General features: G+C 44.4%; 1 protein-coding gene across 15 annotated transcripts in view; it reads right to left on the bottom strand.

Moving 5' to 3' along the window:
- The window catches only part of eya1 (EYA transcriptional coactivator and phosphatase 1), a 153,233-nt gene extending 151,440 nt beyond the window's left edge, over nt 1–1,793 (bottom strand). For 13 of the 15 annotated variants that reach the window (XM_046355421.1, XM_046355429.1, XM_046355432.1 and 10 more), the window contains exon 1: nt 1,490–1,793. The gene's annotated coding sequence lies outside the window, so the exon portion shown is untranslated. The remainder of the gene's footprint in view (nt 1–1,489) is intronic. The other 2 variants (XM_046355422.1, XM_046355436.1) reach the window with 1 other exon arrangement.
- Between the last annotated feature and the right edge of the window lie 13,207 nt (nt 1,794–15,000).

Genomic DNA, 15,000 nt, shown 5'->3' with positions numbered 1-15,000 from the left:
GCAAGAGCAGATGGCATTAGATGTCAACTGCTTTAACTGGGCTGCTGTTGTTTATTCTACCAGTGGAGAAGAGACTCCTGCAGGGCCTGGTATGTTTTTGCTTCGATGCATCGAAAATGTTTAAACCGGGAGCTCAGGACACGGATATCCTATACGACTTGGTAATGTCGGAAATAGCTTCTCTTTTTTTGTTGTTGCGTGCTTTGCATCTGCTATTTATTTCATTTGTTTTAATACACCTGCTCGTTTATTTGTTTTGTTTGAACAATTCAAATTGTACAAAAAATGTGGCTTTCATTGTTGAGCAAAATAACATTGAAAGTCGATTTGTGCATGACTGAAAAAACAACTAGACATTATATATATGACATTATATATATTATATATATATAATATATATAATGTCATATATATAATGTCTAGTTGTTTTTTCAGTCATGCACAAATCAACTTTCAATGTTATTTTGCTCAACAATATTAATAATAATATACATATATATATATATATATATGAATATTAATTTGCAATGAGGTCAGGGTTAAATAGGGTTCCGTGAAATTGTAACTATATTCCCATATACATTTAAAATTAAAGAGCAATATTTGTTTCTCCAAAAAGTCAATTGTTTTATTCATTATTAAGAGTATACCATTAAGTCCTAAGATGATTTAATTCTCAAACATTCAGTTTATACATTGTCATATATTTTCATATAATTTAACGTATAATGTATTAGTACTAGTGCTTCAATATTAATGAAATATATATTTTTTTTGCAATTTACATTTGTCCAACTCAATTAGCTTTATATTTTTGATGTAATCATTGAGTTACAGTTATTTTAAGATGGACACATTCAGTGTTGTATGTTATATCCTAATAATGTCGCTCTAAAATAACATTTAATAAAACACTGCTATTGAAATAAATATGTTATTTTGATATTTTGAGATAGTTCATTAATAATTTAAAGACAACAACTATATCATGTGGTCATTTGCCCGAGATTATATATTAACAGCTGTTATGTTAGAGATATTATTCTGCCACAAAACAAGGTGTTAAAATGATCTAAAATTATGTCAGAAATATCGTTCTGCTTCAGAACACGGTGTTAAAAATATCTAACGTTATTTAAGAGATATCTTTTTGCTTCAAAACACGGCGTTAAAAATATCTAACGTTATTTAAGAGATATATTTCTGCTTCAAAACAGGCTGTTAAAACTATATAACGCAAAATAATACACGTAAATATATCAATATTTAATTACAAAATGCCTTTAACGCCTCAATTAATTAAATTAGTACAGTTTACAATGATACCAGTAATAGTAAATTACTTTAGGAGCAGAGTAGAGTACGTTATTTTTTCAAAACATCTTGATGTAGCAATTCCATTGACAGACAGACAGGCAGGCATCAGACTAACCAGATAAACAGTGATACCGCATTAAATTGAATCCCGCTTTAAAGAAGTCATACTCACTCCAACTACGGTGGAATCCCTGTGCTCTGGCTGGTATCCCGTTCCTTTAAGTTACGTTATAATCTTCTACAGCCAAGTCTGTCCAGTCCAGAGACAACAGAGAAACTTCATCAAAAAGAGTTCTTCGAGAGTTCGCAGAACCTGTAACGCAACAAATTACCGGCTACAACACACCTTTTTCTTTTTCATTTCAAGTGTTAGAACCCACGGAGCTCCGATACACACACTATATAGCTGGGATCTCAAGAGACCGAGCCAGAGTGAGAACGACAGTTGTCCGATTACTGCTTCAGGCAGTGACTAGAGAGTGTCTGAGGAAGAGGGAAAGGGAGAGAAAGAGAGAGAGAGAGAGAGAGAGAGAGAGAGAGAGAGAGAGAGAGAGAGAGAGAGAGAGAGAGAGAGGAGGGGAGGGAGGGAATGAGGGAGGGAGGAAAGCAGTGAGGGGAGGTGGAGAGGAGAGAGGGAGAAACAGTAGAGAGAAGTAGAGAGACTGCTGTTGGAGCTGTTTGAAATAGCAGAAAGTTGTTGTAGACAGCAAGGCAGTCAGGCAGTAAGGCAGGCAGTAAGGTGATAAGGCAGTAAGGTAGTAAGGCAGGCAGTAAGGTAGTAAGACAGGCAGTAAGGTGATAAGGCAGGCAATAAGGCAGTATGGTAGTAAGGCAGGCAGTAAGACTGGCAGTAAGGTGATAAGGCAGTAAGGTAGTAAGGCAGGCAGTAAAGCAATAAGACAGGCAGTAGGACAATAAGGCAGGCAGTAAGACAGGCAGTAAGGCAGGCAGTAAGGCAGTAATGTAGTAAGGCAGTAAGGCAGGCAGCAAGGTAGTAAGGTTGTCACGCAGGAAGGCTGTAAGGTAGAAAGGCAGTAAGGTAGTAAATGAGTAAGACAGTAGGTTAATAAGGCAGTAAGCAAGGCAGCAAGGCAGTAAGGCTGTAAAATAGTAAGGTAGTAAGGCAGTAAGGTAGAAAGGCAGTAAGGTGGTAAGGTAGTAAGGTGGTAAGGTAGTAATGTAGTAAGGCTGTAAGGTAGTGAGGTAGTACGGTAGTAAGGCAGCAAGGCAGTAAGGTAGTAAGGCAGTAAGGTAGTAATGTAGTAAGGCTGTAATGTACTAAGGCAGTAAGGTAGTAAGGCAGTAAGGTAGTAAGGTAGTAAGGCAGCAAGGCAGCAAGGCAGTAAGGTAGTAAGGCAGTAAGGTAGTAAGGTAGTAAGGTAGTAAGGCAGTAAGGTAGTAAGGTAGTAAGGCTGTAATGTACTAAGGCAGTAAGGTAGTAAGGCAGTAAGGTAGTAAGGCAGAAAGGTTGTAAGGAAGTAAGGTTCTAAGGCAGAAAGGTTGTAAGGTAGTAAGTCAGGCAGCAAGGCAGTAAAACAGGCAGTAAGGCAGTAAAGGAGTAAGACTGTAAGGTGGTAAAGCAGGTAATATGGCAGTAAGGCATGCAGTCAGATAGTAAGGCAGCCAGTCTGGCAGTAAGAAATAAGTCAGGCAGTAAGGGGGTAAGGCAGTAAAGCAGTAGTGTAGTATGGCAGTAAGGCAGTAATGCAGGCAGTGAGGAATTAAGGCAGGCAGTAAGGCAATAAGTCAGTAATGCAGCAAGACAGTAAGGCCGTAAGGTAGTTAGGCAGGCAGTAAGATAGTAAGGCAGAAAGAAGGTAGTAAGGCATTAAGGCAGTAAGGTAGTAAGGTAGTTAGACAGGCAGTAAGGTACTAAGGCAGTAAGGTAGTAAGGCAGTAAGGTAGTGAGGCAGTAAGATAGTAAGGTAGTAAGGCAGTAAGGCAGTACGGTAGTTAGACAGGCAGTAAGGTAGTAAAGCAGTAAGGTGGTAAGGCAGTAAGGTAGTAAGGTAGTAAGGCAGTAAGGTAGTAAGGCAGTAAGGTAGTACGGCAGTAAGGTAGTAAGGCAGTAAGGTAGTAAGGTAGTAAGGCAGTAAGGTAGTAAGGCAGTAAGGCAGTAAGGTAGTGAGGTAGTAAGGCAGTAAGGTAGTCAGGCAAGAAGGCAGTAAGGTAGTGAGGCAGTAAGGTAGTAAGGTAGTAAGGCAGTAAGGTAGTAAGGCAGTAAGGTAGTAAGGCAGTAAGGTAGTAAGGCAGTAAGGCAGTAAGGCAGTAAGGCAGTAAGGCAGTAAGGCAGTAAGGTAGTAAGGTAGTAAGGTAGTAAGGTAGTAGGTAGTACAGCAGTAATGCAGGCAGTTAGGCAGTAAGGTAGTAAGGCAATACGGTAATAAAACAGTAAGGTGGTAGGGCAGTAAGCCAGGGAGTAAGGACATGATGCAGTAAGGTGATATGCAGGCAGTAAGGCAGTCATACAGTAAGGCAGGCAGTAAGGCATTTAAACAGACAGAAAAGAAGCAAAAAGGCATTCAGGCAATCAGTCAGGCAGACAGTAAGGCAGTAAGCCAGGCAGTAAGACATCAAGTCAATAAGGCAGTAAGAAGGGCAGTAAGGCAGTAAAGCAGGCAGGAAGGCAGTAAGCCAGGCAGTAAGACATCAAGTCAATAAGGCAGTAAGTAGGCAGTAAGGCAGTAAGACTGTAAGACATAAATACATGCATGCAGTCAGGCAGTCAGTCGGGTGTTAAGGCAATAAAGAAGTAAGCCAGGCAGCAAGTCAATAAGGCTGTAAGGTGGTGAGGCAGTAAAGTAGATAGGCTGGTAGTAAGGTAGTAAGGCAATAAGGCAGGCATAACCAGGCATTAAGGTTTCAGTCAGGCATTCAGGCAGTCAGGCATTCAGGCAGTCAGGGAGTCAGGCATTCAGGCAGTCAGGCAGTCAGGCAGTCAGGCAGTCAGGTAGTCAGGCAGTCAGGCAGTCAGGTAGTCAGGCAGTCAGGCAGTAAGGCAGTCAGGTAGACAGGCAGTCAGGTAGTCAGGCAGTCAGGTAGTCAGGCAGTCAGGTAGCCAGGCATTCAGGCAGTCAGGTAGTCAGGCAGTCAGGTAGTTCGGCAGTAAGGCAGTCAGGTAGTCAGGCAGTCAGGCAATCAGGTAGTCAGGCATTAAGGTAGTAAAGCAGGCAGTAAGGTAGTCAGGCAGTCAGGCAGTCAGATAGTCAGGCAGTCAGGTATTCAGGCAGTCAGGCAGTCAGGCAGTCAGGCAGTCAGGCAGTCAGGCAGTCAGGTAGTCAGGCAGTCAGGCAGTCAGGCAGTCAGGCAGTCTGGTAGTCAGGCATTAAGGTAGTAAAGCAGGCAGTAAAATAGTAAGGCAGGCAAGGCAGTAAGGGGGTCAGTTTCACAGGAAGACAAAGAGTCTGGACAGAGAAGACACAAGTTAGCTGTGCCTCACACTTGCTCTCCATACAATCATTTACTAACTCAATCCTTGACAGCATTAAACAACAGACCCACAAGGACCCCTCTCTCTTTCCAGATCCTATCATAGGTGGGGGGGGGCGAGGCAATGTATCTGCTTTAGTTTGTGAGATGAACGAGCTCTGGGAAGGGAGGAGATGTTTTTGACATTTTGTGTACATGATTCCGAACACATTACCATTTGTTGGCAATGTCAATTCTTGCAAATTAATTCAAAATACTTGTGTACTATCCCATGTCGTATCTTTGATGTTCACGTCTGCCAATCGCGTTCTCCGTAACCTACGGTACAAAACACAGCTGGTTGACATTTCAAGAGAGAACTCCGTCCGACAAAAATGCTATCAGGTAAACATGTCATCTTTTTAGTTATAGAAACAGGATGCCATGAATGTAATCTATAAAATCACTCCCAACTTTACATATCTTGCAAAAAAGCTTAGAATGTAGCTAGCTAGTTACAACAGGTAGACCTGTTGCTTGCTAGGAAGAGCAGATAGCTTTATTACTCCTAGCATGTCATTCCAATTTATGATTCAAGACTTCAAAAATCTAAAGGACAACGAATGTAAATCTTAGACAGTCGCCAAGGCACTCATTGCATTTATGCTGACAAACACGGAATGATACATTATCCCTGTCAATAGGTCTAGTTGGCACATTATCCCTGTCAATAGGTCTAGTTGGCACATTATCCCTGTCAATAGGTCTAGTTGGCACATTATCCCTGTCAATAGATCTAGTTGGCACATTATCCCTGTCAATAGATCTAGTTGGCACATTATCCCTGTCAATAGGTCTAGTTGGCACATTATCCCTGTCAATACGTCTAGTTGGCACATTATCCCTGTCAATAGATCTAGTTGGCACATTATCCCTGTCAATAGGTCTAGTTGGCACATTATCCCTGTCAATACGTCTAGTTGGCACATTATCCCTGTCAATAGATCTAGTTGGCACATTATCCCTGTCAATAGATCTAGTTGGCACATTATCCCTGTCAATAGGTCTAGTTGGCACATTATCCCTGTCAATAGGTCTAGTTGGCACATTATCCCTGTCAATAGGTCTAGTTGGCACATTATCCCTGTCAATAGATCTAGTTGGCACATTATCCCTGTCAATAGATCTAGTTGGCACATTATCCCTGTCAATAGATCTAGTTGGCACATTATCCCTGTCAATAGGTCTAGTTGGCACATTATCCCTGTCAATAGATCTAGTTGGCACATTATCCCTGTCAATAGATCTAGTTGGCATTACATTATCATTATCCCTGTCAATAGATCTAGTTGGCACATTATCCCTGTCAATAGATCTAGTTGGCACATTATCCCTGTCAATAGGTCTAGTTGGCACATTATCCCTGTCAATAGATCTAGTTGCCACATTATCCCTGTCAATAGGTCTAGTTGGCACATTATCCCTGTCAATAGGTCTAGTTGGCACATTATCCCTGCCAATAGGTCTAGTTGGCACATTATCCCTGTCATTATCCATTATGTCAATAGGTCTAGTTGGCACATTATCCCTGTCAATAGGTCTAGTTGGGCACATTACATTATCCCTGTCAATAGATCTAGTTGGCACATTATCCCTGTCAATAGGTCTAGTTGGCACATTATCCCTGTCAATAGGTCTAGTTGGCACATTATCCTGTCTGTCAATAGGTCTAGTTGGCACATTATCCCTGTCAATAGGTCTAGTTGGCACATTATCCCTGTCAATAGATCTAGTTGGTCACATTATCCCTGTCAATAGGTCTAGTTGGCACATTATCCCTGTCAATAGGTCTAGTTGGCACATTATCCCTGTCAATAGGTCTAGTTGGCACATTATCCCTGTCAATAGATCTAGTTGGCACATTATCCCTGTCAATAGATCTAGTTGGCACATTATCCCTGTCAATAGATCTAGTTGGCACATTATCCCTGTCAATAGGTCTAGTTGGCACATTATCCCTGTCAATAGGTCTAGTTGGCACATTATCCCTGTCAATAGGTCTAGGTCTAGTTGGTCACATTATCCCTGTCAATAGATCTAGTTGGCACAGTTGGCACATTATCCCTGTCAATAGGTCTAGTTGGCACATTATCCCTGTCAATAGATCTAGTTGGCACATTATCCCTGTCAATAGATCTAGTTGGCACATTATCCCTGTCAATAGGTCTAGTTGGCACATTATCCCTGTCAATAGGTCTAGTTGGCACATTATCCCTGTCAATAGGTCTAGTTGGCACATTATCCCTGTCAATAGGTCTAGTTGGCACATTATCCCTGTCAATAGGTCTAGTTGGCACATTATCCCTGTCAATAGGTCTAGTTGGCACATTATCCCTAGTTCACATTATCCCGTCTAGGTCTAGTTGGCACATTATCCCTGTCAATAGATCTAGTTGGCACATTATCCCTGTCAATAGGTCTAGTTGGCACATTATCCCTGTCAATAGGTCTAGTTGGCACATTATCCCTGTCAATAGGTCTAGTTGGCACATTATCCCTGTCAATAGATCTAGTTGGCACATTATCCCTGTCAATAGATCTAGTTGGCACATTATCCCTGTCAATACGTCTAGTTGGCACATTATCCCTGTCAATAGGTCTAGTTGGCACATTATCCCTGTCAATAGATCTAGTTGGCACATTATCCCTGTCAATAGATCTAGTTGGCACATTATCCCTGTGAACATTTAACATGAATCTATTCTAATTAGTTTGTTCAAGTCAGATGTCAATGTGGTGTAATGTCATTGGTTACACTGACAGATAGCGGGAGATACACTAAATTCTTCCCAGTCAGAAAATGTATGTAAGTGTTAGGTCATTTTCTTAAATAATGTATTCTATTTACATATTTACAATGTGCACTAGGTTCTCTATGTACATATCCTGATGTATCTAAATATATCAACAGATATCTATATATCTGCGTAAGGTACCTGTTAGCAATTGCCAAGTACGACTCCAACACCATCATTAAGTTTGCAGATGACACTACAGGACTACAGGTAAAGGTGGACCAAGCACCCCACCATTTGAATAAATTGGGCTGTAGTGGAGCAGATTCAGTTGTCCACATCACCAACAAACTATCAGGGTCCGAACCCACCAAGACAGTTGTGAAGAAGGGCACGACAACGCCTATTCCCCATCAGGATGCTGAAAATATTTAGCATGGATCATCAGATGCTCAAAATTTTTCTCAGCTGCTCCATCGAGAGCATCCTGACTGGTTGCATCACCGCCTGGTATGGCAACTGCTCGGCCCCAGACCACAAGTCACTACAGAGGGTAGTGCGTATGGACCAGAACATTACTGGGGCCAGGTTTCTTGCCGTCCAAGACCTCTATACCAGGCGGTGTCAGATGAAAAAAAGACTGTTCTCTCTGCTACCGCACGGCAAGCGGTACCGGAGCGCCAAGTCAGGGACCAAGAGGTTTCTAAACAGCTTCTACCCCTCCCAAGCCACAAGACTGTTCTCTCTGCAAGCGCACGGCAAGCGGTACCGGAGCGCCAAGTCAAGGACCAAGAGGTTTCTAAACAGCTTCTACCCCCCCAAGCCACAAGACTGTTCTCGCTGCTACCGCACGGCAAGCGGTACCGGAGCGCCAAGTCAGGGACCAAGAGGTTTCTAAACAGCTTCTACCCCCCCAAGCCATAAGACTGTTCTCTCTGCTAGCGCACGTCAAGCGGTACCGGAGCGCCAAGTCAGGGACCAAGAGGTTTCTAAACAGCTTCTACCCCCCCAAGCCATAAGACTGTTCTCTCTGCTAGCGCACGGCAAGCGGTACCGGAGCGCCAAGTCAAGGACCAAGAGGTTTCTAAACAGCTTCTACCCCCCCAAGCCATAAGACTGTTCTCTCTGCTAGCGCACGGCAAGCGGTACAGGAGCGTCAAGTCAGGGACCAAGAGGTTTCTAAACAGCTTCTAACCCCCCAAGCCACAAGACTGTTCTCTCTGCTAGCGCACGGCAAGCGGTACCGGAGCGCCAAGTCAGGGACCAAGAGGTTTCTAAACAGCTTCTAACCCCCCAAGCTACAAGACTGTTCTCTCTGCTAGCGCACGGCAAGCGGTACCGGAGCGCCAAGTCAGGGACCAAGAGGCTTCTAAACAGCTTCTACCCCCCCAAGCCACAAGACTGTTCTCTCTGCTAGCGCACGGCAAGCGGTACCGGAGCGCCAAGTCAGGGACCAAGAGGTTTCTAAACAGCTTCTACCCCCCCAAGCCATAAGACTGTTCTCTCTGCTAGCGCACGGCAAGCGGTGCCGGAGCGCCAAGTCAGGGACCAAGAGGTTTCTAAACAGCTTCTAACCCCCCAAGCCACAAGACTGTTCTCTCTGCTAGCGCACGGCAAGCGGTACCGGAGCGCCAAGTCAGGGACCAAGAGGTTTCTAAACAGCTTCTAACCCCCCAAGCTACAAGACTGTTCTCTCTGCTAGCGCACGGCAAGCGGTACCGGAGCGCCAAGTCAGGGACCAAGAGGCTTCTAAACAGCTTCTACACCCCCCAAGCCACAAGACTCTTGAACATCTAATCAAATGTCTAACCGGACTATTTGCATTTATATGCCGCTGCTACTCACTGTTTACTATCCATGCATATTCACCTTTACCTCTACTTACATATTACCTCAATTACCTCGACTAACCGGTGCCCCCGCACATTGACGCTGTACCGTAATACCCTGTATATAGCCTCCACATTGACTCTGTACCGTAATACCCTGTATATAGCCTCCACATTTACTCTGTACCGTAACACCCTGTATATAGCCTCCACATTGACTCTGTACCGGTACCCCCTGTATATAGCCTCCACATTGACTCTGTACCGTAATACCCTGTATATAGCCTCCACATTTACTCTGTACCGTAACACCCTGTATATAGCCTCCACATTGACTCTGTACCGTAACACCCTGTATATAGCCTCTACGTTGACTCTGTACCGGTACCCCCTGTATATAGCCTCCACATTGACTCTGTACCGTAATACCCTGTATATAGTCTCCACATTGACTCTGTACCGTAATACCCTGTATATAGTCTCCACATTGACTCTGTACCATAATACCCCGTATATAGCCTCCACATTGACTCTGTACCGTAATACCCTGTATATAGCCTCCACATTGACTCTGTACCGGTACCCCCTGTATATAGCCTCCACATTGACTCTGTACCGTAATACCCTGTATATAGCCTCCACATTGACTCTGTACCGTAATACCCTGTATATAGCATCGCTGCAGTTATTTTATTGTTGCTCTTTAATTATTTGGTATATTTCAACAACAACAAAACATTCTTAAAACTGCTTTGTTTGTTAAGGGCTTGTAAGTGTAAGGTCTACATTTTGATTTGATTTCATCTGCTATTGGGAGCTTCCTGTATGTTATTGCTGTAGCAGTGAGTTAGCTTAGCAGTGAGTTAGCTTAGCAGTGAGTTAGCTTAGCATCCCCTAACGTAACGGCTGCATTCGCTCCCCTGCTAACATGCGATTGTTTCCATACTAGAATCTACAGTCATCAACATAATCGAGCTGTGCACATTTGATGTGCTGTCTATTGTAGCAGAATTAATAAACCAAACTGAGACTGCTGTCATTCCTTTATTTTGATTATATATTTTAATTATTAATATATATATGTTTTTTTTGTGGCTTTTTAATCCCCTAGTATTTTGGGGGGTATTCATATTTTTGTTGAGTATTTTTTGCCAATTTTTTACTTCAACACAGAGAAAAGTATATCACACTTACAGTATCCTAGTAGATGTTGTCTTTTTTTGACTGGCAACTACAATCCTTTGCTGTGAGGATTTTTTGTACCTAATTGTTGCTCACTTCGTCTCCCATGATCTGTTGAGCTTTCCAGTCCTGTCCTGCTCCCAGAGATCCATCACATGCTATTCACCAAGCATGGGCTGATTCCCTCTCCTGTGACCATCGTACTGCAGTTTGAACAAGCCCTGTTGTCACTATTAGACATTATGACCTCGTATGCATTTTCATTTTGTCTTTGTGGGATTTGTCTTACAAAATCTATTGCATTTTAGATTTAATGAGTACCTTGTTAAAGCATCTCGAATACTATTTTGAAAATAGGATCAGTTATGACGAAGTCCACGAACGATCAACTTCACATATTTTGGCTTCGGCCCACCACCTAATTATTGATCCTCATAGGTCAGACACAATTCTGACTGCCGATTGGTACTTTTATCGGAAGAAATTGCTGTGTACTGACTTGGTACCGACTTGGTACCGACTTGGTACCGACTTGGCACCGACTTGGTACCGATTGGTACCGACTTGGGACCGACTTGGTACCGACTTGGGACCGACTTGGTACCGACTTGTGACCGACTTGGGACCGACTTGGTACCGACTTGGGACCGACTTGGTACCGACTTGGGACCGACTTGGGACCGACAGGGACAAGTACCGACTTGGGACCGACTTGGTACCGACTTGGGACCGACTTGGGACCGACTTGGGACCGACTTGGTACCGACTTGGGACCGACTTGGGACCGACCTGGTACCGACTTGGGACCGACTTGGTACCGACTTGGGACCGACTTGTGACCGACTTGGTACCGACTTGGTACCGACTTGGGACCGACTTGGTACCGACTTGGGACCGACTTGGGACCGACTTGGTACCGACTTGGGACCGACTTGGGACCAACTTGGTACCGACTTGGTACTTGTAGAATCGCATTGCTTGGCAGTGGCCGACAACTTGACTTTGAGACAATCAGAGAGAACGAACCTCCATGTGGGGAAGCAGACAGGAGTGACAACGAATTGGTGTAATCCAGCCGGCTTTTCATCAGGAAAAACTCAGATTCATATGGAACGAATGGGCTGGTAAGTGCAGAACAATGCACAAAACACAACATGGCTTTACCAAGCTAGCTATCTAGCAAGTAGACATCATTTTATTCATTCTCCATTATCCCATACTGCTTAGTGCCAGTTCACGTGCTCGCTAACGTTAGCTTAACGGCTGGCTTCATCATTTGCCAGTAGCACAACATAGCTAGCTAGCTAGCTTCCCCACTGACTCTTGGCAGCTTACATGGCATTTACAGGTAGCTCATTAAAAAATGAATCCCATTGTGATTTAATTATAATGTTGCTAGCTACACTATCTAGGTGTGGCCAGCTGGCTAGTTTTAACATTTAAGGCATACTACAAAATCTAGCTAGCTAGACACAAAATCAATATGGGTTGCCTACTAGTTGGCTAACAATAGCTATCTTACCGCAGACACAAGTCAAACAAGCTACTGCCACCTGGTGGTCTAGAGTATTTTGATTCTATTGGATGAGTGTTGGATCTGTTTGATGAACAAAAAGGTCAATGGCCGACACTCTGGGCAGACGTGCTAAGTACCTCTCGGCAGTCCTAAGAGAATGAGCTGCAGGGCAGATCCCCCACTGAGCCCACGGCTGTCCTGTAGATCTCCAGCCTCAGGGAAGAGCTCTCAGCTCGCTGCACCTTCAGGGCATGAGATTTTTCACCCGCTCTTTCTCCTTGTTTCTCTCTCTCTCTATCTCTGAGACTGTTTGGGGCAGCCCTGACAAATGTTCCTTTGGGTGCTGCTCTGCATTCTGGCATTAGCGGGCCATTGCAGGAGCGCTGATAATTTACTACCAAACATATTGGTATTTTAGGGTCCAGCTGATTTACTGTAGTGGTGGAATGAGCTCAGACCTCTCTCTCTCTCTCTCTCTCTCTCTCTCTCTCTCTCTCTCTCTCTCTCTCTCTCTCTCTCTCTGTCTCTCTGTCTCTCTCTCTCCCTGTCTCTCTCCCTGTCACTTTCTCTCTCTCTCTCCTCTCTCTCTCTCTCTCTCTCTCTCTCTCGTATTGGTTTGCTCTATCTGACATAGCAGGACCTTCAGAAGTAGTTAGTTAGTATGTTGTGGAAGTTAAGGGGTTGAGCAGCTCGATTAACCCCGTCTAGACTCCCACCGGCTGGGCTGTATCTATCTGCATGTCTCCTTTCCCTCAGCAGCCTAGTGGAAGTCCTCCATCAACGCACAGACACCACGGCAGGGCTGTGTGTGTTAGTCTGTATCTCTGACTGTGTGCTAGGTACTAACTGCCTCCTGTCAGCACAAGGATATTATTTCAACTGGTTGAAACGGCTCTACACTGTTATACAGGATACCTAGTTAGTTAGACAACTGAATGCCTTTAACTGAAATGAGTCTTCTGCATTTAACCCCTGAATCAGAGGGGTGCGGGGGGCTGCCTTAATCGCTATAAACGGCTTTATACAATACTATACAAGGCTGTACAAGACTATACAAGGCTGTACAATACTATACAAGGCTATACAAGACTATACAAGGCTGTACAAGGCTATACAAGGCTATACAAGGCTATACAAGACTATACAAGGCTGTACAAGACTATACAAGGCTGTACAATACTATACAAGGCTATACAAGACTATACAAGGCTTTACACAGCTATACAAGGCTATACAAGACTATACAAGGCTGTACAAGTATATACAAGGCTTTACAAGGCTATGCAAGGCTGTAAAAGGCTATACAAGGCTTTACAATGCTATACAAGGCTATAAAATACTATACAAGGCTGTACAAGGCTATACAAGGCTATACAAGGCTTTACAAGGCTGTACAAGGCTATACACGGCTATACAAGACCATACAAGGCTATACAAGGCTATACAATGCTATACAAGGCTATATAATGATATACAAGGCTATACAAGGCTATACAAGGCTGTACAAGGCTATACAAGGCTATACAATGCTATACAATGCTTTACAAGGCTATACAAGACTATACAAGGCTATACAAGCTATACAAGGCTATACAAGACTATACAAGGATATACAAGGCTTTACAAGGCTATACAAGACTATACAAGGCCATACAAGGCTATACAATGCTTTACAAGGCTATACAAGACTATACAAAGCTTTATAAGGCTTTACAAGGCTATACAAGGCTATACAAGACAATACAAGGCTATACAAGGCGTTACAAGGCTATGAAAGACTATACAAGACTATACTATACAAGGCTTTACAAGGCTAAACAAGGCTGTACACGGCTATACAAGGCTTTACAAGGCTATATATATATATATTCCTTTTATGGTGCACTACTTTTGACCAGAGCCCCATAGGGAAAAGGGTGCAATTTGGTCAGAAACTAGTGTACAGTACTACATGTTATATAAGAATAGGGCCTATACATATGTAACAGTATAGACTTTACGTCTGTCCCCTCGCCCCTACCTGGGCGCGAACCAGGGACGCTCTGCACACGTCAACAGTCACCCTCGAAGCATCGTTACCCATCGTGCCACAAAAGCCGCGGTCCCTTGCAGAGCAAAGGGAAACCACTACTTCAAGGTCTCAGAGCAAGTGCGAAGAGGGCTATAGGCGAATGGAGTCGAAAAGAAAGACAAGGCGGCGCAGAGTGAAACCCGAAAGTCACCCCCAAATATTTATTGGGGGAGGGCTCAGGGAGAGAGTAGCAGAGTCAGGAGTCAGACCTGAGCCTACTCTCCCTGTTAATTGTGAGGAGCAGCGATATAAGGACTTCTGGTCTTGGGAGATGATATTAGACGGAAGAGGACCCTGGGCTCAGCCTGGAGAATATTGCCGTCCCAAGGAAGAACTAGAGGCGGCTGAAGCGGAGAGGCGCTGGTATGACGAGGCAGCACGGCGACGCGGATGGAAGCCCGAAAAGCAGCCCCAAAAAATTATTGGGGGGTGGGACTTAAAGGGGGTATGGCTATGCCAGGTAGGAGACCTGCGCAAACTCCCTGTGCTTACCGGTGGGCTAGAGAGACCGGGCAGACACCGTGTTATGCTATGGAGCGCACGGTGTTTCCAGTGCGGGTGCATAGCCCGGTGCGGTTCATACCAGCCCTTCGTATTGGCCGGGTTAGACTGGGCATCGAGCCAGGTAAGCTTGGGCAGGCTCGGTGCTGAAGAGCTCCAGTGCGCCTGCACGGTCCGGTCTATCCAGAGCCATCTCCATACACCAGTCCTCCGGAAGCAGCTTCACACACCAGGCCTTCTGTGCCCCTCGCCTGTTCAGCACAGCCAGAGCCTTCCTTCCCTCCTGCGCTGTCGGAGTCTCCCGCCTGTTCAGCACAGCCAGAGCCTTCTTCCTCTACAGCGCTGCCGGAGCCTCCTGCCTGTTCGGAGCAGCCTGAGCTG

Source organism: Oncorhynchus gorbuscha, linkage group LG07 (genome assembly GCF_021184085.1).
Source record: "Oncorhynchus gorbuscha isolate QuinsamMale2020 ecotype Even-year linkage group LG07, OgorEven_v1.0, whole genome shotgun sequence".
In the NCBI taxonomy this organism is placed as follows: Eukaryota; Metazoa; Chordata; class Actinopteri; order Salmoniformes; family Salmonidae; genus Oncorhynchus; species Oncorhynchus gorbuscha.
The sequence above is the reverse complement of the archived record's forward strand: the minus strand, read 5'-3'. Positions and strand labels throughout refer to the sequence as shown.